Below are 23,881 nucleotides of genomic sequence, written 5' to 3' on the forward strand. Positions count from 1 at the left end.
TGTGTGTGTGTGTGTGTGTGTGTGTGTGTGTGTGTGTGTGTGTGTGTGTCAAGAATAAACATTAAAAATGTAAAAAAAAAAAAAAGGTGAGGGCTGAAATAAAATTGATGCATTATTTATAAAAAAATAAAATAAAATGGTTAACAACCCCTTGAATAAAACACCATGAATCTGGATATAAAGGCATACAATGAAAAATTAAAGGAAGAAGAGGTTATTTACACAATTTCTAAGTACCTCCCATCCTCCAAAACAAAAACAAACTACTTACTACAGCTCTGCAGTCAAACAGCCAAGAAAATAGCCTGGGAAATCCTTAATCAACAGATCAAAGTGAACATCATCAGTCACAGAACAAACTGAAATAGTGTGCCAAATGATAGAATGCAATGAGCACAAGAAAGCACTACTTTACTTTGTAATATTCTAGCCAAAGATGCATAACCCAAAGAAGCAGAGCCTGTCTGAATGTGAAATGCCATCTCCAAAGGATTATACTACAATAAATGGCCAATAACCTTCATGTATCAGGTTATAAAAGGAAAATCATTCTTAAAAAATGATCAGTCTGTGACATTTATTCTATAGTTGTGAGTCACATTTCCAATTTTTGAGAATACTAGGACATCCTGTTCCACTGAAATTGTTTTCAATGTTGTAAAATTCTTATTAATATTTAAGTAGGCACATACTAAGTGCTAAGTGATTTCCAGACTTCCCTAATACGAAGTGAAAGAGACCCCTCCCCCAATAGATTGATTCCATAGGTCTTAAACAGAGCCTACAAATGTTTTTAAATCAACATTTAAAGTAATTATCATAGGGGCACCTGGACAGCTCAAGTCGGTAAGTGTCTGACTTCAGCTCTAGTCATGATCTCTCGGTTTGTGGGTTTGGGCCAGGCGTCGAGCTCTGTGCTGACATCCCAGAGCCTGGAGCCTGCTTCAGAGTCTGTGTCTCCATCTCTCTGCCTCTCCCCCTACTCATGCTTTGTCCCTCTCTCAAAAATACACAAACATTAAAATAAATAAATAAATAAAGTAACTAAATAAGTAAAGTGATGATCATCAAGAAAGGATGGTAAATGCTGCAATAAACATCAAGAAAAAAAAAAAACTTGCCTAAGGACCATGGCCACACTAAAGAAAAATATTCTAGTTTGTTATTTTACAGTTTGGACCATGAAACAATGCCCAGTATTTTCAGTTATCGAACTCTACTTAAAATTATAGATTAGACGTTCAAATATAAGAAAACATTAAAAAACTTCACAAGAAATCTAGAGTATTACAGAGGCGCCTGGGTGGCTCAGTCGGTTAAGCAACCAACTTCAGCTCAGGGTTGTGCTGGGGTCTGCACTAACAGTATGGAGCCTGCTTGGGATTCTTCTCTGTCTCCTCTTTCTGTCCCTCCCCTGCTCACTCTCGCTCCTGTGAGTAAATAAACTTAAAAAATAAAAAAGAATGTATCCCACATTTACAAGGGTACTACCATTATTTCTAATAGAAAAAAAAAAAAAAGAAACAATGCACATGAAAAGATCTGGTTAAACAGACATTAAGCCATCAATATAAAAAGAATGGAATAGCTATAGCTTTACATACATTATTATGAAATAACTATCCAAAATATTTCCTCAAGAAAAAAAAATAGGCTGTAGAGCAAGGTGAACCTCATGCTACTACTACTTACGTTAAAAATAATATAAAGCGCTTACACACATTACAGCTCTCCAGAGAAGTACATAAAACAGTGGTTTCTTCAGATAAGAACAAGTGCTGGGAAATAGGCATGAGGGGGTGATCTCTAAAAATCTTTGTACTTTTTGTAATTTGTAATGGGTGCATATGTTCAAAATAATTTTAAATTCTGTTTACTCTGACTTAACTTTATCATTTCTTGAATCCTCAAACTAACATTACCTTTTTCTCAAGCCAAATAAGGCTGAAAAGCAGCAAACAAGTTTCAACCAATGAATTTATAAAATGAACCTAACACTATGAGCTAGTCATTTCACAAAGAGTTCAGAGATCGCATCCTTCACATGAAATCAAAGATTTGGAAACTCAAGTACCTTGATTTATTGATTATAAAGACAATAGCTAAAAATACATAATATACATATTATATATTTATAATACATATATATAATATACATAATATATACACACATATACACACACACACTATTAACTAGGCAATTTGCATAGGACTTTACAAGTACCTCATTTAGTGCTCAGTACACCCTGAGGATACTGATAAAATATTTTCTTCAAAAAAAGATAAATAGGTTTTTGTATAGATGTGAAACCCATTTTAAAGTTCCCAAGGTCAAAAATAAGTAAATAAAGTTCCCAAGGTCTGGGGCACACGGGTGGCTCAGTCAGTTAAGTGTCCGACTCGATCCCTGCTCATGTCATGATCTCATGGTTCATGAATTCAAGCCCCACATCAGGCTCTATGCTGATGGCACAGAGCCTGGATGGGATTCTGTCTATACATCTCTCTGCCCCTCACCTGCTTGTCTTCTCTCTCAAAATAAATAAGCTTTACAATGAAAAAAAAAAAAAAAAAAACTTTCCAAGGTCCCACCAATCAGTGATAAGTGAAATTATTTTTTAAACCTTTTTAAAAAAATGTTTATTAATTTATTTTGATAAAGCAAGCACAGGGAAGGAAGAGAGAGGGAGAGAGAGAATCCCAAGCAGGCTCTGGACTGTCAGCACAGAGCCTGACACAGGCCTTGATCTCATGAACACTGAGATCATCATGACCTGAGCCCAAGTCAGATGCTTAACATACCAAGCCACCCATGTGCCCCTGAAATTCATATTTACATATTTACTTATTTACATACTGTAACTGAGAATACATTAAGTACAGATCTTACCTTATACAAAATATTAATCTTAGTAAGAGCTGTATTAGTAATTCCCTAAATTCTGTGTGTTAGTTTTAGTCTCACCTGTCAGGCACTGCCTTGAGGTACAACTACAACCATAAAAATACAATCGTAATCTCCCAAACACGTAGAAGAGCAATAGTTTAAGCTACCACTGCAGTCCTAACTTGCTTTCCACTAACCTAAGCCAATTTTGTCTCCAACCTAAGCTCCTTTCATCAAATTGCCTTCAAAGTCCTACTTTAAAGGACTAACTTGAAAACATTTTCACTCACTTGTCCCCATTTCTACAATGTTCTTATAACAAGGATTCATTTTAATGAACAAGACCAAAGAGTAATTCATGTGAAAAATCTGAAAACTACCAGTTGTCTGTCTTAAATGGAAAAACTGAGGCAACTAAGTTACAACGAAAAGTCCTTAAAACATCATGATTATCAGGTGAATGCATTTTTCAAGCAGTTTTCAACCTAGCTACTGTTCCTTGAAACAATTATTTCATCACCCACTGTAACAGCCTCAAGTTTAGCATCCTTCTAGAGCTTTGGTAAGTATAGCCCCTTGTAAGCAACCTTTAACATGCTCTTAGAAAGAACCAAAGCAAGAACACACTGAGAAAATTTTTAATACCAAAAATAATTGAACTCTATGGGCACACAGCTCCTTTTGTATCATGGAGGAGGAAACATAAAAAGATTATGTCTCCTTCTCAAAACAAGACATTAGTTAATATAAAGGAACTGTCGGGGCCTTTCTCATTTCTGAAAATGAGGAGCCAAAAATTCTGTTCACTCACTTATTTCAAAGTTACTCCTTGAAATTTAAAGTGTATTTTATCTTTTTAAACTGGAGAGAACAATTTTACTACCTTTTAATCCCTCCAACTCAACAGTTCTAACTAAGGAACATTTTTAAAGGCAAGGGTCATAACGTGTAAGTCCTTAAAAGGCAGTTCCTACAATAAGCTAATAGCAAATTCAAAGCCAGTCTTAAATCTAGCAAACAGACTAAAAGCTCATAAAACAAATTATTTAAGTCTAGGCAGAAAAAAAAGCTTCTAAATGATCTGACAACAAATCAACTGGGCTATAAATAATCCATAACAAATTTCTCCTAGTCCCCCAACAGTTAAACAGCAGTGCTATAATAAAAATACCAAGTGCACATACTCAAAGGTGGGGAAAAAAATAAGTTAACCTAAATTACCTAAATTGTTAATTCTTTTACTCTGCCAAGTAACTGCACTAAGAATATAACAAATAAATGAGACAAGGTCCCTGCCCTCAGAATAGTTAAGTGATAAATATGGGTGAAAGTAAACAAGACAGAGACTGGGCTTTGAATGAAATAAATAGGATAAACAGATAAGAGAAACCAAAGGATTAGGAAGGGGGATTGCCAATTTCACACAGAATGGTTAGGGTCACTTAGAATATAACATATACACTAAAAATGAGCTAACAAGGGGAAAACAGAAGAACGTGTAATCATAAAGGCCCTAAGACAGGAAGGAAAATGCCTCCTGTGTTCAAAGAGAAAGAGGGCCAAAGGCCAATGGTATCAGACCTTAAGGAAGCTTGCAAAGAAATGGAAGGGACAAACAATGCATAAATGCTTACAGCCTAGAGTCTACATATTATGTGTATGTACAGTGGGCTCTGTGAATAATAAACTACAAGTGTATAAAAATGGCAGAGGAACAAAGTTACAAGGCTATAGCAGTAGTTCTGGTTAGAGAAGATGGTGGCTTGGACAAGTCCAGTGGCAGTGGAATAAAAATGGACATATTTCAAATAGATTTGCTAGCTAATTAGATGGGAAAAAAGAAACCAAAGGTGATTGCCACATTTTTTTTAGCTTGAGTAGATGGACCGTGTAGCCATCTATTGAGCTAGGAAAGAATGGAGAAAGAATAGAGCTAAGTTAAGACTCCAAAGAGTGCAGTTTTGGATATATTAAATTTGTAAACTAAATGGAGAGGTCAAGAAGACAGTTAAAAAATACAAGAGTATATATAATATGGGGAAGAGAGATGGACTGCAGATTTAACGTGAGATCATTTGTGTACCATAAACTATGGTACCATAACCCAGATTACACAAATATTGCTTCAAAAGAAGGCAATGCATTATATTTTCATCAATTTTAAACATTCTAAAATACAATCTAAATATACCTGGTTTCTGCTTAGTTCTGTCCTTTCAATTTACATTTACCTATGCTCCCAATCTACAAGCTCTCTCTCTCCTAGTTGATCATAATGCTCCTCAATCACGACTATCTATGTGATGAAGCCAGAACAATACTGCTAATAACGTCTGCATCATTTTACAATTTCAAAGCGTTCAGCACTCATTATTTCACTGGATTGTAAAGATAATCTTGTGAGGCAGGAAAAAAAAAACAGTTTTATCAGACCAAAAGTAAGAGGCTTACAAAGGCTACCCTGGTCATCATTAAATAGCTATTATTTACCAGAAGCAAAGAAACCACAATTCCAATTTAAGGACTCTATTTACTCTTCATTCACAGAACTTCAGAGCAGACTGACTAGATGAGTTCAGAAATAGTACATTTTTGCCTTGCTACTAAATATTCAGTACAGAAGTGCCTGGGTGGCTCAGTTGGTTAAGTGTCCCAACTCTTGATTTCAGCTCAGGTCATGGTATCATGGTTCCTGAGTTCAAGCCCCTCATCAGGATCTGTGCTGACCGTGCAGAGCCTGCTTGGGATTCTCTCTCTCCCAGCCCACTGTGCTCACTCTCTCTCTCTCTCAAAATAAACTTAAAAAAATAAACTGAGCCACTCCAGTGCCTCTATCATATCCTTTTAAAATAAATTTAGTAAATTGTAAAAATAATAATAAAAGTAAAATAAATGTTCAGTACATGAAAGAGCAGGCACACAGTAGGCACTAAAACATCTGCTAAGGCAATGAACATCTCTAGCAGACTAGCACTCAAGAATCCCAGAACCACTGGTGAGTCAGTGTTTTACAGTAAGTTGATAGTTTGTTCCCTCCTTTCACTTCCAATGAAGAAATATTTTCACTTATGTTCAAGTATAAATTAGATAATATCTAACATTTCAAGCCACTCAAAAGAAGATTGCTCTATCAATTCAAGATGGCATTATTTTGCAACAGGTCTTACTCACATGCCCATAAAAACAATTTCTCCTTTTAAGTCCACATTTCCTATAAAAGATTTTTGAAAGCAAGAGATATCCGGATTTTAAAAATAAGGCAGAAAAGATCTATGCTAGCATCTGTATTTATCAACTACTGACAACATATACGGCAATGATAAATAAATCAGCAGTTTTAAGAGGTATTTCAAACTGATTCAATGGGAAACAAAATCTTCTCAATAAATGGTACTGGAAAAAGACCAAACAAAACAAACAAAAAAAGGTTTTGCTTTTTTGGGAGGCAATTGGACATCTACAGTATTTAAAAAAAAAAAAAAAAAAGAACAGAACCTCAACCCACTGCTCACACCACATGCAAAAAAAAAAAAAAAAAAAAAGTTACAAGCTAACCTACAAAACTTCTAGAAGAAAGCAAGACAAAATCCTGTAATTATGGATTAAAGAAAGATTTCTAGGAGACTAGGAGAAATTATGTGCAAAACATGTATTGCACACACTTGTATCCAAAAATATATAAATGATTCTTACAATTCAACAAGACAATCTCACCTTTTCTAAACAGGCAAAAGATCTGAACAGACACCACCAAAAACATAAAAAGATGTTCAGCATCATTATTAGGGAAATACAAATTAAAACCACAATGCAAGGGGCATCTACGTGGCTCAGTCAGTTGAGTATCCAACTCGATTTCCGCTGACATCGATTTCATGGTTCGTGAGATGAAATCTTGAGTGCTGTCAGCACAGAACCTGCTCCCTCTCACTCTCTGCCCCTCGCCAGCTCACACTTGTCCTCTCTCAAAATAAATAAACTTAAAAAAAAAAAACCCACAATGCTAATTCAAACAATGCACCAACTCCATGGATAAAATTAAAAGACTGACATCAAATACTGGCAAGAATGCAGAACTATGCACCATACTGCTGGTACAAATGCAAACGGTTTAGTGTCTGTAAAACACTTTGGTAGGTTTTCAGCAGAGTTAAATACACAAATTCATATGACCCTGCAATCACAGTGCTAGGTAATTTTCCCAAGAGAAATGAAAATAATTCTCCACAAAACAAAACAAAACTGGTATGCAAATGTTCACATAAACTTTATTCACAAAAGCCAAATATGGGAAACAACCCAAATGCCTAGTAACCAGAGAATGAATAAACATTTGTGGTGTACACAATACCACTTAGCAATAAAAAAAAAAAATGAATTATAATATATGCAATAACATGCATGAAAAAAGCTAGAAACAAAAGTATACACAATGTCTGATTCCTTTATATGACATTCCAGAATACACAAAAGACAAGAAAAACAGATTGGTGGTTTCCACAGAACAGAGGTGAGGGAAGAGGACTGTCCATAAAGGACAATAAAGTAACTGAGGTGATGTAAATGCTCTACGTTCTCACGTGGTAAGATTACACAACTGATTTGAAAAAATATCTTCAGGGGCGCCTGGGTGGCGCAGTCAGTTAAGCGTCCGACTTCAACCAGGTCACGATCTCACAGTCCGTGAGTTCGAGCCCCACGTCGGGCTCTGGGCTGATGGCTCAGAGCCTGGAGCCTGTTCCAATTCTGTGTCTCCCTCTCTCTCTGCCCCTCGCCCGTTCATGCTCTGTCTCTCTCTGTCCCAAAAATAAATAAACGTTGAAAAAAAAATTAAAAAATAAAAAAATATCTTCAAACTGTAAGCTTAAAGAGTGAATTTGTTGTATGTAAACTACACTTCAAAACACCTAGTTTAAAAATGCATTCACACTTCCATTAAAAAAAACTAACAGGCACACACACTTTTGTAAAGACAAACTATTAAAATGTTAATTTTTATTAATAGTGCTTCCCCTATACTACTTTGACCCTATATTTATATTCTTTGCTCTGAGGAATTATAAATTAATCTCACAATTTCCCCTCTACATCAACAACCAAGGCCACCAATCCAAATTGGATACTGATTTTTACCTTCAATTTATGAGAGGAAAGCTGATAATTACTTTTCTTTTGATCATATCTACACATACCATGCCACTACACCATAAGACAGATTTAATGTTAGCTAACTGCCTACTCAACTAAAATGGCAGTAAATATTAGAAAAATAAATGAAACGTACCTTAATCACTGTATTATTAATCTACCCGACATACTTTTCTTCCTAAAAAGACAGAAGTACTTAAGAAAACACTAATCCTAGGGCACCTGGGTGGCTCAGACCATTAAGGGTCTGTGAGATCAAGCCCTGTTTAGAGATCTGCACCGGTAGTATAGAGACTGCTTGCTTGGGAGTCTCTTTCCCTATCTCTCTGCCCCTTCCCCACTCTCTCATGTGCACACACGCTCTCTCTCAAAATAAATAAGTAAATTAAAAAAAAATTACTAAAAAAAAACACTAGTCACTTTGTTTCTTTTAAGAAGGGCAAATAGTGTTTGGAAATTTGTGAGAATGTTTTGGAAACATTTGTCTTCTAGAATTCTCACATCTGTACTACTACATATTAAAATTTATTATTATAAACGTCTTTCTTCAGGTGTGTATTAATATGATCTTATTATATGAATAAAATTTTATTTCAGGATAGTAAAGGGAACTTTGATAAGTACTTGTTATACAACATACATGGATCTGGGGCACCCGGGTGGCTCAATCGGTTAACTGTCTGACTCCTGATTTCTGCTCACATCAACATCTCACAGTTCATGAGTTTGGGCCCCACATCAGGCTCTCTGCTGTCAGCATGGAGCCCACTTCAGATCCTGTCTCCCTCTCTTTGCCCCTCCCCCACTCATGGGCACAAGCACTTGTGTTCTCTCTCTCTCAAAAATAAACATAAAAAAAAAAGATACACGGATCTTACTGGATCCTACACCGCTGGCTCTAGAACTGCGCTAACATGGCAGCTAACAGCCACATGCGATTGTTTAAATGTACATTAAAATTAAATAAAACTCAAAATTCAGTTCCTCATCTGCACTAGCCACACCTCAAATAATGACCTAGGTCTAGAGATTATCCTAACTAACAGCAAAGACATAGACTGCTTCCCTCATTTCACAAAGTTCTATTGGACAGCACTTATCTAGAATAAGATCTACTTAGAACCCTAAGGAAATATAGATAAACGAAACTGAAATTCTGGCTGTCACTTAATGACAACCTTGGGTAAATTAACCTCAGAATGGAAAGAGCAGTTATTTCACATTATAACTGGGAAAAGCACTTTCTAATCTAAAATACTGTGAACACTAGTTACGAGGTGATCCAAAAGTAAAATACTCCCGAATGAGAGTAAAGAATATACCCATGTGAAAGGTAGATTATAAACAAGTCACAACTGTATCTCATTAAGGAAAATAAAATTTAGTCACTGGCTTACGATAAAGTATCTGGCTTATGATAAAGTATCCTCCCAGTCCTGAAACAGTAGTATTTTTACTTTGCTCATTATTAACACCTTAAAAACTTAAACTATAAGCTCTCATAGTTGGAAGTCTCAGCTCTGGATACACAGAATGTGTAGGTTAAGAAATATCACTTACTGGCTATGTGACCTTGTGACTTCTATCTCTGTGCTTTCATTTTCTCATTTGTAAAATGAAAATAGGACCTTCCCACACACACCATCCATGAGGATTACAGTTAATTCACTTCCAAGGCTTAGAACACTGCCTGGAACATGGTAAGCACTGATAAATAATAGCTATCAAAATCTAGTCATCATGACCGGTGTGGATATCCAGAATATATGGCGAACTCCAACAATTCAAATTTGAAAACGGGTGAAGGACTTGAATACACATTTCTTCAAAGAAGATATAAAACGGCCAATAAGCAAGGGCGCCTGGGTGGCTCAATGGGTTAAGCATCCAATCTTGGTTTCAGCACAGGTCATGATCTCACAGTTTGTGAGAATTGAGCCCTGCCTCTGGCTACACACTACCACCATGGAGCCTCTTTGGGACTGTCCAACTCTCTGTCCCTCCCCACACACATGCTCTCTCTCAAAATAAATAAACTTTTTAAAACACGGCCAATTTAAGTGGGGCGCCTGGGTGGCTCAGTCGGTTAAGCGGCCGACTTCGGCTCAGGTCATTATCTCACGGTCCTGTGAGTTCGAGCCCCGCATCGGGCTCTGTGCTGACAGCTCAGAGCCTGGAGCCTGTTTCAGATTCTGTGTCTCCCTCTCTCTGACCCTCCCCCATTCATGATCTGTCTCTCTCTGTCTCAAAAATAAATAAACATTAAAAAAAAAAAAAACGGCCAATAAGCAAATGAGAAGACATCAGTAATTATTAGGGAAATGCACATCAAAACCACAGATACATCACAACCACTAAGATGGCTATTATCAAAAACACAGAAAACAACAAATGTTGCAAAGAATATGGATAAACTGGAACCCATGTGCAAGGCTGGTAGGAATAAAAAATGGTGCAATCACTATGGAAAACACTATGGGGGCTCCTCAAAGAATTAAAACTATAATTACCATACGAACCAGCAATTCCACTTCTGGGTATGTATCCAAAAGGATTAAAGTCAAAGATTTAAAAAAAAAAAATAGGGATTCAAACAATTATTTGTACACTCTCTTTCACAGCAGCATTATTCATGATTTCAGAAAGGCAGAAACAACTAAAGTGTCGATTTACAGCTGATGGGTAAACAAAATTTGATACATACATACAATGGATTATTCTTTCATCTTAAAAAGGAAGGAAATTGATTCTACCACATGCTACAACATGGATGAACCTCGAAGACATTACACAAAGTACAATAAAGCAATGACAAAACAACAAATATGCACAATTCCACTTACACTAAGTCCCTAGTGTAGCCTAATTCATAGAAATGCAAAGTAGAATGGTGATTGCCAGGGGCTACAGACAGGGAAAAATGCAAAGTTAATGTTTAATGGGTACAAAGAATATCAGTTTGGGAAGATGAAAAAAGTTCTGGAGATGAAGAATCCACAACAATGTGAAGGTACTCAATGCCACTTATACACTCAAAAATGGCTAAATTGGTAAACCTTATGTGTTTTTGGCCAGGATTAAAAAAAAAAAAAAGTTATCCCTCATGACTGGAAGATTAGTATGAAGGCAGGGGGAAAAAAACCCTTACTTCCAAATCATATCATGGCTAAAAAGTAGAAAGATTTAAGTCTCCTAAATTTAGAATATATTTTCTCTAAACTTATAATAGCCCAACCTACCTATACTTAGCTAAGACTTTAGCTCCGACTTTGCCTAATTCCAATTAAGCCAACAACTAGTGGTTGTGAAATATTACCTCCTATTGTGGTTTTTAAGTATGCCCAGAAATTCTTTTGAAAAAAGATGAAGCCTAAACTACCCTCCCTTGATTGAGGGCTAGACTTAATAACTTGCTTTTAACGAAAAGACTGTGGCAGAAGTGACTTCTGGAATGGGTCCTAAAAGGTACTGTGCTTTCTACCTATCTCTCTTCTCAGAGGACTTGCTCTACAAACTGCAGCTGCCACATTTAAAGAAACTTAAGGAGGAAGGGCACTTGGCTGGCTCAGCTGGTGGAACACTGGACTTCTGATCTTGGGGTTGTGAGTTCGAGCCCCAAGTTGAGTGTAGAGATTATTATTTTTTTTAATTTTTTTTTAACGTTTATTCATTTTTGAGACAGAGCATGAGTGGGGGAAGATCATAGAGAGACAAAGAATGTGAAACAGGCTGCAGGCTCTGAGCTGTCAGCACAGAGCCCGACACGGGGCTCGAACTCACGGACCGCGAGATCATGACCTGAGCCGAAGTTGGATGTCCAACCGACTGAGCCACCCAGGCACCCCTAGAGATTACTTTAAAAAAAAAAAAAAGAAAAAGAAAAAAGAAAAAAAGAAACCGTAGAAGACACTCAAAAGAGCTCCATGGAGATCCATGTACGGTAAGGAACTGAGTCCTCCAGGTAAGAGCCAGCATCAACCTGCCAGGCCAATGAGTACACCATCTTGGAAAAAGATCATTGAGCCCCAGTCAAGCCTTCAAATAACTGCAGCCCTGGTTACCATATTGATGTAGATTTTAGATTCGGACCTAGAGGGAGTCAGAATCACTCAGCTCAACTGTTGCCAAATTTCTCACCCACAGAAATCATGTGAGATAGTAACAATTTTTTTTAAAGCTCCTTCGTTAAAATATTTACATTCACTGAAAAACCAACTAATTTCTTTTACTAATATGTATATGTATAGATAACTTTCTGGCAATTTTCAGTTTAAGAATTTCTTAAAGGGTATTTGCAAGTTCTGAGTTTCAAAAGAAACACAATGTATTTAACTACAATTTTAAAACTTTCTTGCTAAAAAATAAGCCTGAAAAAAACTTTTTTTTTAATTTTTTTTTTAACGTTTATTTATTTTTGAGACAGAGAGAGACAGAGCGTGAACAGGGGAGGGGCAGAGAGAGAGGGAGACACAGAATCTGAAACAGGCTCCAGGCTCTGAGAGGTCAGCACAGAGCCCGACGCGGGGCTCGAACTCACGGACCCTGAGCCGAAGTCAGACGCTTAACCAACCGAGCCACCCAGGCGCCCCTGAAAAACACTTTTAAATACGGTTTCAAAAAATATAATCTGTAAACTGAATTAAAGGGCAGAAAATAAAACACCAAAACACTACACTCACCAAAGCTGTGAACACAAAGATGACTCAAGAACAAGAAAAAGAATGGGATACCTTGTATAAAAAGATGCAGAAACTAGCAATTACTTGAAAAGACATAGAGCAAAAGCCTCTAACTATTCTGCTGGGTGTAGCAGCTAACAAAAAGGAGAAAAGCAAGCAGGTAAAACTGAAAATAAAACCACAAAAGGTTTATCAGTAATTCTAACATTCCATTTCTAATGAGAGTCCTGCTCAAAGCAACGGACCCGCTCCTGAGAAAAAATATTTAAGCACCCCCAAAATAATCAATTTTAGACAGTTCTAAACCACAGTCTCCCACACCCACTTATGTAGCTGCCCCCCCCACCCAAAAAAATTTTTAGGAAATCCTGATATATAAAACATTTATAAAAGGGGAGAAGGGGACAGTGAACAAATCTCTTTCCAACCTGCTCTTCCTAAATATATCAAATCCATCACCTTAAAGGCTAGTGAGATAACAAAACAAAGAGCCCTACTTTAGGTAGACTTTTCTGGCCACGGAGAGACTACGGGAAAAAAGAAAATGGAACTAAAAGGCAAAGAGATGAGATACTACGGTTACCTTCTTATTCAAAGGCCAAGCTAGGATAATAAATGAAACTGCAGGGGCACCTGAGTGGCTCAGTGGGTTAAGCACCCAACTCTTGATGTCAGCTCAGCTCCTGGGTTGTAGGATAGAGAGAGACCCTCTACGTATGCAACTGGCTTGGGATTCTCTCTGCTCTCTCTTGGCCCTCCCCTGCTGGCACTCTCTCCCTCTCTCAAAATAAATAAACTTGAAAGAAGAAATAACTTCAGACTATGACAAATACTGATTTGACATGTAACACTCAGAATCTTAAAATACTGGAATTAGAATAAAACTTTATAGATTATGCTTCTCCATTAAGAAAAAGCCTTCATATATTATTGTCATCAGTTTTATGAAAACACTAACACCAAAGAGATTAGGTAAATATACAAGGTCACATAGGCTCTTTTCTAAATTTTCCAATCCCTAAACCCAAAATCTCTTTTAACTCCCAGCCATTTCTCTTTTTCTACATCACTACCCTTACCTGGATCTAAATGGTTACCTTAACGTTTTTGTAAAAAATTAAACAGAAAAGGTGGTTAGGTCAAAGACAATTAGATGATCCTGCTTGGGTTTATGTTCCTGGTTTTGTTTTTTCTTTTAAAGAGAGCGTGAGGGAGAGCGGCAGAAGGGAACAGAGAGAGAATCCCAAGCCCACTCCAACACTCAGCACTGAGCCCAACACAGGGCTCAATCCCATGACCCACCCTGGGATCATAACCTGAGGAGAAATTAAGAGTGGGACCCTCAACCAACTAAGCCACCCAGGGGCCCCTGGCCTAGAGTTTAGGTTCTATCCTCAATTGCTAATTTCACTTTCAGACTAGAGGTTCCCATCTTTATTCCTCTGTAACTCTCTAAATTTCATTTTTTTCTTTCTTCTGCTCACTCTTGTTCTTCCCCTATTATTTTCCATTCATTTTATTTCCCTACTATTCTTCCCTTCATCAATTCTCAAGCGTCAGGAACTTTAAACACAAAAATTCATGGACTAATCTCAGTTCAAAACCAAAGAAAAAGTACAACAAAGCTAAAATGAATTTAGCTTCATACCTGTACAAAGAGGCTATGGGTGTGTAAGACATGAACAAAACCTGAAACCACATTTTAATTTTTGACTAACCAAAATTTTACCAGTTACTAACAAACAGCAATACGAACAATATTTTCTCTTCTACCTTTTAGCTTAATTCCAAATGCCACTAGTAGTCAATATTAACCAAAGAGAAGCAGTATAAGAGAAGAAACAAAAATATCATGGATAATGCTCAAATTAGCATTTATAGTGTAGCACGGTGACTGAAAGTGTGGAGCCCTCCAGTCAGACCTGAGAGATTTGGCCCAGACTCCTACGTAACTTTGGTCCTAACCAAGTAACTTTCTCCAAGTTTCAATCTTTCTAAATCTTAATTTTCTTATCTATACCACTGTAACAGCACTTTCTTCACAGAATTATTCTAAGGTTAAGGTATACTAGGTAAATATGTTTATTATACAGAATATGTGACACTATCATCATCTATAAGTATTACTACATTATTTCTTATGTCTATAGCCTAGGCACAGATTTAAAAAAAAAAACAAAACAATAGAATAGGGGAGAAAAAGAGGCTCAAAAGAGGGTAGGGGGAGCAGCCCAGCAATTGTTCCAATTAGTATTGCTATCTACTCAATGCCAAGAATATAATAAAATATTTATCAAGACGTTCAAGTAAGTAAATATGTCCTTGAACAACTGCTGTAAGCAAAGTTCACCAACGTCAGACCATTCAAAGATTAAAGTTAATTGTTAAAAACCCTGACTCTGGCGTTAGTTTTATCCTGACACCAAGGCTTTCAAGTAACATCCATAGGAATAATTCAAAGGAAGATAATCACAAATAATGTTGTTCTTTTCCACGAAAAAAAAATAATTACCAGTTCAACTTTTTTTTTTTAAAGGTTTATTTTATTTTGAAAGAGAGAAAGCCCGCGTGCAAGCAGGAGAGGGGCAGAGAGACAGAAGAGAATCCCAAGCAGGCTCTGTGCTGTCAGCAAAGAACCACACTGGGGCTCAATCCCACAAACCGGAAGATCATGACCTGAGCCAAAATCAAGAGTGAGGTGCTAACCGACTGAGCATCCCAAGTGCCCTTCCAGTTCAACATTTTTTTTTTAATGTTTATGTAATTTTGAGAAGGAGACAGAGAGAGAGGTACAGAATCCGAAGCAGGCTCCAGGCTCTGAGCTGTCAGCACAGAGCCCGATGCGGGGCCTGAACCCCAGAACTATGAGATCTCAACCTGTGCCAAATTCAGCCACTTACCCAACTGAGCCATCCAGACGCCCCGCAGTTCAACTTTTTAATCCCATTTAAGATATATGTTCTTAGACAAATTACTTGAAAAGTCATTAAATTGAAAAATGAATAAAATAGCAGGCAATCTGAAGTGAAAAGGTGTGGAGAATGGTCTTGCCACTTTTTTTACATAAATCAAGGTGGAAGCTCAATTAAAAGTACTACATAGCACTGACGGAGAAAACACAACTAACCCAGTCTATTTTAACAAAATTAATGAACTCTAATCTCAATTTTAGATCAGAAAATAAGTGCTATATTTGGATACTTCCATTCTTTTGAACTCTACTACCTCTTCTGCTCTAAGTGAGATAAAAAGATTCAAGAGCAAAGCAAAAAAGTTTTGAAATAACTGAAGTACTGACAAGTTGTAAGGCCATCTTGGCAAAATGTTCAAAATTACAATCTTTTATCTCAGAAAAGTAATTAAATGAAATAAACTCTAGTTTTATTATATTCACTAGTAGTAACTATCTAAAAAATGTATTTTAATAAATTTTTAAAGACACTCCTATGCCTAGAATAGACTGAGAAATTATACGGTAACAAAGTACTATTATTCAATTCTGAAAAATATAACAATTATTAAATCAGAATTCTCATTTGTCAGAAGATCTCTATTATAGCAATATTTCCAATTTTTTAAAAAAGCTTTGTTTATAAACATAAGCCAGCATAAACCTCCGAAAAGGAAATCAGTTATTTAAAAGAATTATGAACTATTATCAAATATTAGCTTTAAAAACCAAGCCCTATGTTATAATTTAAACTACCTAACTAAACTGTAACACAAAATTGCCTTTAGAAAGCAGTCTAAACTCACACTAAGAAAGTAAACTGGGGGTGCCTGGGTGGCTCAGTTGGTTAAGCATCCAACTTCAGCTCAGGTCATGATCTCATGGTTCACTGGTTTGAGCCCCAAGTCGGGCTCTGTGGTGACAGCTCAGAGCCTGGAACCTGCCTCAGATTCTGTCTCCCTCTCTCTCTCTCTCAAAAATAAATAAAGATTAAAAAAAATTAAAAAAAAATAAACTGGCTGGAAAGACTCATCAAACATTTTTCCCGCCTTTTTAACAATCTATGAATCCATAAAAATTAAGATGAATACTGATCATAAGGATTTTTGGTTTTTTTTTTTTTTTTTTTTACTTTCGGAGCACAAAAATGTAAAATGTGGACTGTTTGATCCAAAATATTCTTAAATCTTAACTCTTTCTTCATTTCAATTTACTTAACAGTACTTTACAGACTGTCCAGGAAACTAAGCCAAGCAGTATTATTCCAAGAAACAGAAAGTCTTCCAACATAGGATAAACTTGACTCATTAATTTACAAATGAACTCTTGATTTGCTCACCATTTAATACTTACAAATTCCAACAGGACTGCACAGGAAGGTGTTGGGTTTTTCTCTGTAATCTTTATGTTTTCCAGTTTGTTTTTTTATTTTGTATCCTCTGAAATAATATCCAAGTTCTTTGAAGATACTTAACCTATGACTATTTGACATAGAGTTACTTCAAGTCAGCTACCCATACTTCTGTCTTAAAGTTTTCATACGGCTATCTCCAGAATTAGCCAAGTTCCTTGGATTTAAGATTTTAAAGTCTTCTTTATTATTCCATGTACTTGTCACTGTTGTACTTATCCACTCCAGATGAAATATCCAATTTATGAGCCAAAAAGCAAAAACAAAAAGAAAATTTCACATCTGAAGAACATTCCTAAACATCAACACAAAGAGAGACACATAGCTATCTCAATACTACCATGCTGCTGGAAAACTGCAACATCTTAAATTTCCACGTAAATAAAAGATAAAAGGAAAAAAACTCTGTATTCTTTCAACGTCTTCATTTAGAAAAGCTGTCCCATTGTGACATGAAAATAGCTGAGGTCAAAAATTCCTAAAACTTTTAATAAAGGTAAAAATAAAATGCCATGAAACTTCAGCAGTACTTAAACAGTAATTTGAAACTGCCGAAACTACTTAGTACACAAATCAAACATATCTTACAGTTTTGGCTGAAGAACACCAACTACAGGAGAAGGGTGGGGGTGGGGGGAAGGGGCAAAAAAAAATACCACCAGCTGAAATAATTTAACCAGTTATATAATCCGTTTGAACCAAAATACTGAAGAAATGACTGGGTCTCTTTAAGTAGCTTGCAGAACTGTTCACTACTATAAATTCACTTCAGAGATGATTCTTGCCACTTTTAATAAACTTCTGGGGCAAAATTATCCAAAGATATTGTAATCCCAAAATGGCCACTTCAAATATCCGGGGCCTTTTAACACAAAACCTAGAAGATGATCTTCACAAATGGGTAATTCAATCACCTGTAAAAGTTACAAAAAAAAAAAAAAAAATTACACACTGAATTTTAATTTTGAGCAAAAAATTAACCCCCATCTTGAAGAAGCCTACTTCTAGAGAGAAATTCACCTCTATCCAATTCTACTGGGATCTAAAAAAAAGGCTCTGCCCAAGCAAGCGCCCAAAAACACTTTAATGTATTAAAAAGACTTTAGAATAAGAGAGGAAAAGGTGGGAGATGATGTTACAGAACACAAGGAGTGATTTCAACTGGGAAGGGGGTGCGGATATAACACAGGGGGATTATATAAACAAACCTTCCCCACACTTTGGGAGTAAAAATTAAAACTATGAAACTGCCACACAATCTTATAAAAGATCTTCCATATTTTCAATTCACGCTACCGAAGAAAAACGAACAGGCAGGTGTGGTGCCATGGGGCATTAGTAAATGCAATTTAAGAGAATAAGGAATGTAAAAGGAAAGACGCGCCCCCCAAATTAGAATGTCTAAAAGAAAAGACACATTTCCCCATTAAGGGTAGAAAGTAGGTGGGTGAGAAACGGGATACGAACATTCCTTAAACTCGCCTGAGGGTGAGACTTCCCTGGCTTCTGAGGGCAACTGTGGGAGAAACGTGTCGGTCCCCATTTCCTTGAATTAAGAAAACAGGTTTCTCCCAACACTGAGGGGGTGGTAGGTACCCAACCCTTCTCGTAAATCACGTTAAGAGTGGTCCTCTCCAAAAACAGAATAGGTCCCCTCAGGCCCCACAGGACTCGGGGGGACATGGTAGCACTGGACTCAGTACATACCTAGTGCCAAAGACCCGGGAGAGGCGGAAAGCGGGCGCGCTACTGAAGAAAACAACCGAAGGCCACAACTCGGCCTCGACTCCCTCAGCTAAGAGGAGCAGTAGTGCCAAAGGAGGCGGGCGTGTGCGAGAGGCCGGAGGAAGGAAGACCGAGCACGGAGGGCGTCGGACCCGTTCTGAGCCTCCGCCAAACATCCCCCCAGCCACCAAGCCTCAACCACCCACCCCCTCGCCACAACCGCCACCCCCGCCTCACAGGGACCCAGTAAATATATAGAGGCCTCTCGGCGCCGTCTTTCCGTCTCCCTCCTTGCTCTCCTCCACCCCCTACACCGCGTCCGAGGGCAGCCTCACACCTCGCGCCGCCAACGCCGCTCCCGACCCCTCAAACCCCAACGCCGACACGGGCACCCCCTTTCTCCCCCAGACTCCAGCACGGAGCACGGAAAACGGTGTTACCTTCTGCCACACCAGAGATGCCCCTGGCCTGGGGGTGCCGCTGCGTTCGATCCCGGGAGAAGGTTTTCGGTACTTTGAATAATCCCCTTTTGCCGCTTTTCCCTCCCCCACAACCAGTCTCAGTCCCAAAATGGCGCCGACCCGATCCGCAATGTTCTGGGTCAAGTCTCGCGAGATCGTGGAAGGTGGCGAGGCGGGGAAGGAACTAGACGGGTTGAAGAGAAGGGAGGGAAAAGGCGGGGCGAGGAGAAGGAGGAGGGAGAAAGGGTGTGGAAGAAGCGCTGCGAACGAACCTACTGGGCGGGGCAGCAGGAGGAGCGCCTCCACCAGAGAACCTTCTGGCCCAAGCAACCGCTCACGCCCCGGCCGAAGAAGCTCCGCCCTCTACGTGGGGCGGCTGGGGGGAGGGGAATGGGGCGTGGCTACGTCTGGGGGCGGGGCGTCGAGGAAGCCCCGGAGGTAGGGGCGCGTGGGGGGCGGTGGCTCCGCGCAGTGACGTCAAGAGCAGCTGGAGTCGGGGATTACCCCCTGCTGCTGACGTGAGGACGGTGAACAATCGGGAACGTTCGGTGGAAGGGGGAATTCCCCGCCGCTCCCAGAGGAGCCCCTCCTCCCGCCCCTCCCCCACCCGGGGCCGCCCCGCAGGCTGTGATGGTGGGGCCACCGAGCGGGTGAGGGGAGAAGGCTGAGCCGGGAAGCGGCCGCAGGAGCTGTAGTGGCGCGCGCAACGGCGTCTTCCCAGGCTGGACGCTCGGAGGAGCCGCGGCGCGCGCCCCTCGCCTGGTACCGCGCTCGGGCCTGGGCGGAAGGGAGATCACATGCTTGCCTGTACACAGCCCTGCGCGGGCGGAACGCTGGTGGTGCAGGCACAGGGCTAACTGGGCGCCCTGAAGCAATGGATCCATCATCGAATGCAAATATGAGTGTCAGACATAAACAATTTGTACCGGAGTCCAGTGGCTGAAGAAAGGGGACTAACTCGGTGGGTACTAAGCTCAGATTCTTAAAGGGTAAAAATGGCTACTAGATGTAATCGTGCTAATCATTTTTCCTTCTGCTAAGTCTACATGAGGTGAGAATTATTTCAACACTGTCTCTGGCCGGCACACCCCACACAATTTTTTTTTAATGAATTTAATGGTATTCACAGTTATCTAATTGCGATACTTTCCCCCTTTGTAACAGGAGACTTACTTTGGAACCTGTGAAGTTAGCTTTCTAAGAGGAATGAAAGTAATCACATGTGTTTAAGGGAAAATGTTAAGGGAGGTGTCTCAACCAGAGAAATTCCAGTAATTAAGTCCTTGGCTCTCCGCACTCCCCCAAGCCACAAAGCCTTCATACACAGTAACTTTATAGTCCTTTTATATGCCTTATGGGATTTGTAGTTTAATGGACGGCTTCTAAAAGCTCCCTGAAAGAATGTTTGAATGTAAATTCAACAAAAATTTCACCTCCCAACCTTCTAGTTTAGTTTGCATCGGGGAAATAGACACTTTGGGCAATTAATACCTTACCGAGAGCAAAGAAAAGACAATTAACACATGCTGTATACCTTATCTGTGCCAGGCACTTTGTCTTTATACCAGCTTATGAAATGGGTGTTATTTGCCACGTTTTGCAGTTGAGGAAAACTGGTTCAGGTTAAGTAACGTTTAAACTTGCGGTACATGGAAGCTGAGCGCCACCAGCTTGGCTGTACCTCTAAAATTTGCTAAAGTCTTAATCCATATTCTTTACACTACACCGCTTCAGTATAAGTAAAAACAACAGAAAAAATTGATAATAGAACACCCACAAATTGCCTGTCCTATGGCAAAAGACATAAAGTTAAAAAATAAAATGGAGAAACAATTGTAATCTATGACAAACTGCTTAATATTTAATTGTACATACATAGTCACTACCTTAATATCTGATAATATTATATTTACATATCAAGAGCTTTTACAAATCATGAAAGATAACTATACTAACTCTTAGAAAGTCAAAGGACAAAAACAAGTTGGTAATGTGTGTGTCAGAAATTATAAGAAAATATGTTCTGGGACGCCTTGGGGGTTCAGTTGGTTAAGCGTCTGACTTTGGCTCAGGTCAAGATGTCACGGTTCATGGGATTGAGCGCCGTATCTGGGTCTGTACTGACAGCTCAGAGCCTGGAGCCTACTTAGGATTCTGTGTCTCCCCCCTCTCTTTGCATCTCCCCCACCTGCACTCTGTGTCTCTCCCTCTGTCTCTCTCTCTCAAAAATAAATAAATGTTAAGAAAAAAAATTTTTAAAGGAAAGATACTCTACCTCACTAGAAATCATTAAAATGAAAGTAAAGCTAACTATGAGATACTACTTTTCACCTATTAGATTGGCAATGACATTAAAAGAATAAAACCTAGATGAGGATATAAGGAATAGATAACCATAATTGCATTAAACATATCAAGAATCAAAATCTATACAACATTTCTGGAAGATAGTTTGGCTTTCATTTAAAAAAAAAAAATCTTTAGGGGCGCCTGGGTGGCGCAGACGGTTAGGCGTCCGACTTCAGTCAGGTCATGATCTCGCGGTCCGGGAGTTCGAGCCCCGCGTCAGGCTCTGGGCTGATGGCTCAGAGCCTGGAGCCTGTTTCCGATTCTGTGTCTCCCTCTCTCTCTGCCCCTCCCCCGTTCATGCTCTGTCTCTCTCTGTCCCCAAAATAAATAAACGTTGAAAAAAAAATTAAAAAAAAAATCTTTAAGATACACTTTGCGCTGGGGTGCCTGGGTGGCTCAGTCAGTTAAGCTTCTGACTTTGGCTCTGGTCATGATCTCAAGGTTCATGGGTTCCAGCCTCACATCCAGGCTTTGGATTCTATGTCTGCCTCTCTCTCTGCCGCTCCCCAGCTCTCTTTCTCTCAAAAATGAATAAACATTTAAAAAAAATTTTTTTAAAGATACACTTTGCCCAGCTATTCTACATCTTAGAATCAATTTTAATAAAATAATGGGAAAGGTTTCCAACAATTTATAAAGATACTCTGTGATAAATTGCTTATAACTACAAAAAAAATTGGAAACAACCTAAGTTCCTATAAATAAAGAGACTGAGTAAATAAATTATGGACAACCATGTATAGAATACAAAGCCATTAAAAAGGATGGTGTAGGGCCACCTGAATGGCTCAGTCAGTAGAGCATGCAACTCTTGATCTTTGGATGATTTCAAACCCCACATTGGGTATAGAGATTACTTAAAAATAAACAAACAAACATGATGATGTGCTTTTTTGTGGAAGGAAAAGGGGGTGGGGGATAGGGGCCGCTGGGTGGCTCAGTAACTTAGGCATCTGACTCTTGATACCAGCTCAGGTCATGATCTCATGGTCATGAGATCAAGCCCCGAGTTGGACTGGGGCTCAGAGTTGAGGGTGGACCGTGCTTGGGATTCTCTCTCTCTCACTCTGCCCTCCCCCCCACCAAAATAAATAAACAAACATTTTTTAATGGTCATATGAAATAAATTTCACAGCCTACCATCCAAAAAACGTTTTTATTCACAGCATACCAATAACAAAAATAAAAGGTAGTAATACAGAAAGAAAGAAAAAGGTAGATTATAAAACTAATGTCCCATTTTTGGCAAAATGAAGTATGTACCAAATGAGAAAATCTGACTGAATATTACAAAAATGTTGACTGTGCTTAGTTCTAGGTGGCAGAATAATAGAGGATCTTTATTCTTATTATTTAGACTTGATAAGAGGTTATGTTACTTTTCTAATCAGTTGTTAAGAAGCAGATTGAACAATTAAATACAAGAACCTGTCTCCAACCAGCATGTTTTCCATTATTTTATTTTATTCATTTACTGAAAACTAAAAGGATTTATCACATAATTAGTTTATTAATAAATATAACATAGTAGTTCAGGAGAACATTTCTTTAGCTCTGTGCAAGAGAGTTTAATTAAATTAGTTTGATAATTCTCTCAATGATTTATAGATATCAGCCACAAAGAGATTAAATAACTTGCTCCAAATTAATGTTAGCCCAAATATACAGTGATATATAAACATTTCCAACTTATTTGTAACAGAGAAAACTAAGAAACCTAATATCTGCCGACAGAATACTGGTGAAAAAACTAAGGTAAAAGGGTTTCTGGGTAGCTCAGTTGGTTAAGTATCCAATTCGTGATTTCAGCTCAGGTCATGATCTCCTGGTCACTCGTGAGATCAAGCCCCACATCAGGCATGGAGCCTGGTTAAGATTCTCTCTCTCATTGGGGTACCTGGGTGGCTTAGTTGATTAAGCATCTGACTTCAGATCAGGTCATGATCTTACAGTTCATGGGTTCGAGCCCCACGTCGGGCTCTGTGCTGACAGCTCAGAGCCTGGAGCCTGCTTGGGATTCTGTGTCTCCCTCTCCCTGCCCCTTCCCCACTCATTCTCTGTCTCTCAAAAATGAATAAATATTAAAAAAAAAAAAGATTCTCTTGCTGTCTCTTAAAACCAAAAGTAAAGCACTTTGATGTAACAGAATACAGCTCTTAAAAAAAAATAAGGTAGACCTATAATACACTGTCAGAGATGTTCAATATGTTTTGTTAAAAGTGTAGCTTCATCATCATCATGATGCCTAAAAAATAATTCTTTAATGTTCAT

At 38.5% G+C, this 23,881-nt stretch overlaps 1 protein-coding gene across 3 annotated transcripts in view; it reads right to left on the reverse strand.

Moving 5' to 3' along the window:
- Window positions 1-19,455, reverse strand: part of GPBP1 (GC-rich promoter binding protein 1) — a 74,678-nt gene extending 55,223 nt beyond the window's left edge. For 2 of the 3 annotated variants that reach the window (XM_040452771.1, XM_040452753.1), the window contains exons 1-2: window positions 19,241-19,454; window positions 17,018-17,989 (exon numbers count right to left, since the gene is read on the reverse strand). The gene's annotated coding sequence lies outside the window, so the exon portion shown is untranslated. Of the gene's footprint in view, window positions 1-17,003; window positions 17,990-19,240 lie in introns of all 3 variants that reach the window. The other variant, XM_040452762.1, reaches the window with a different exon arrangement.
- Between the last annotated feature and the right edge of the window lie 4,426 nt (window positions 19,456-23,881).

Source organism: Herpailurus yagouaroundi, unplaced genomic scaffold (assembly GCF_014898765.1).
Source record: "Herpailurus yagouaroundi ecotype Mexico unplaced genomic scaffold, PumYag 29, whole genome shotgun sequence".
In the NCBI taxonomy this organism is placed as follows: Eukaryota; Metazoa; Chordata; class Mammalia; order Carnivora; family Felidae; genus Herpailurus; species Herpailurus yagouaroundi.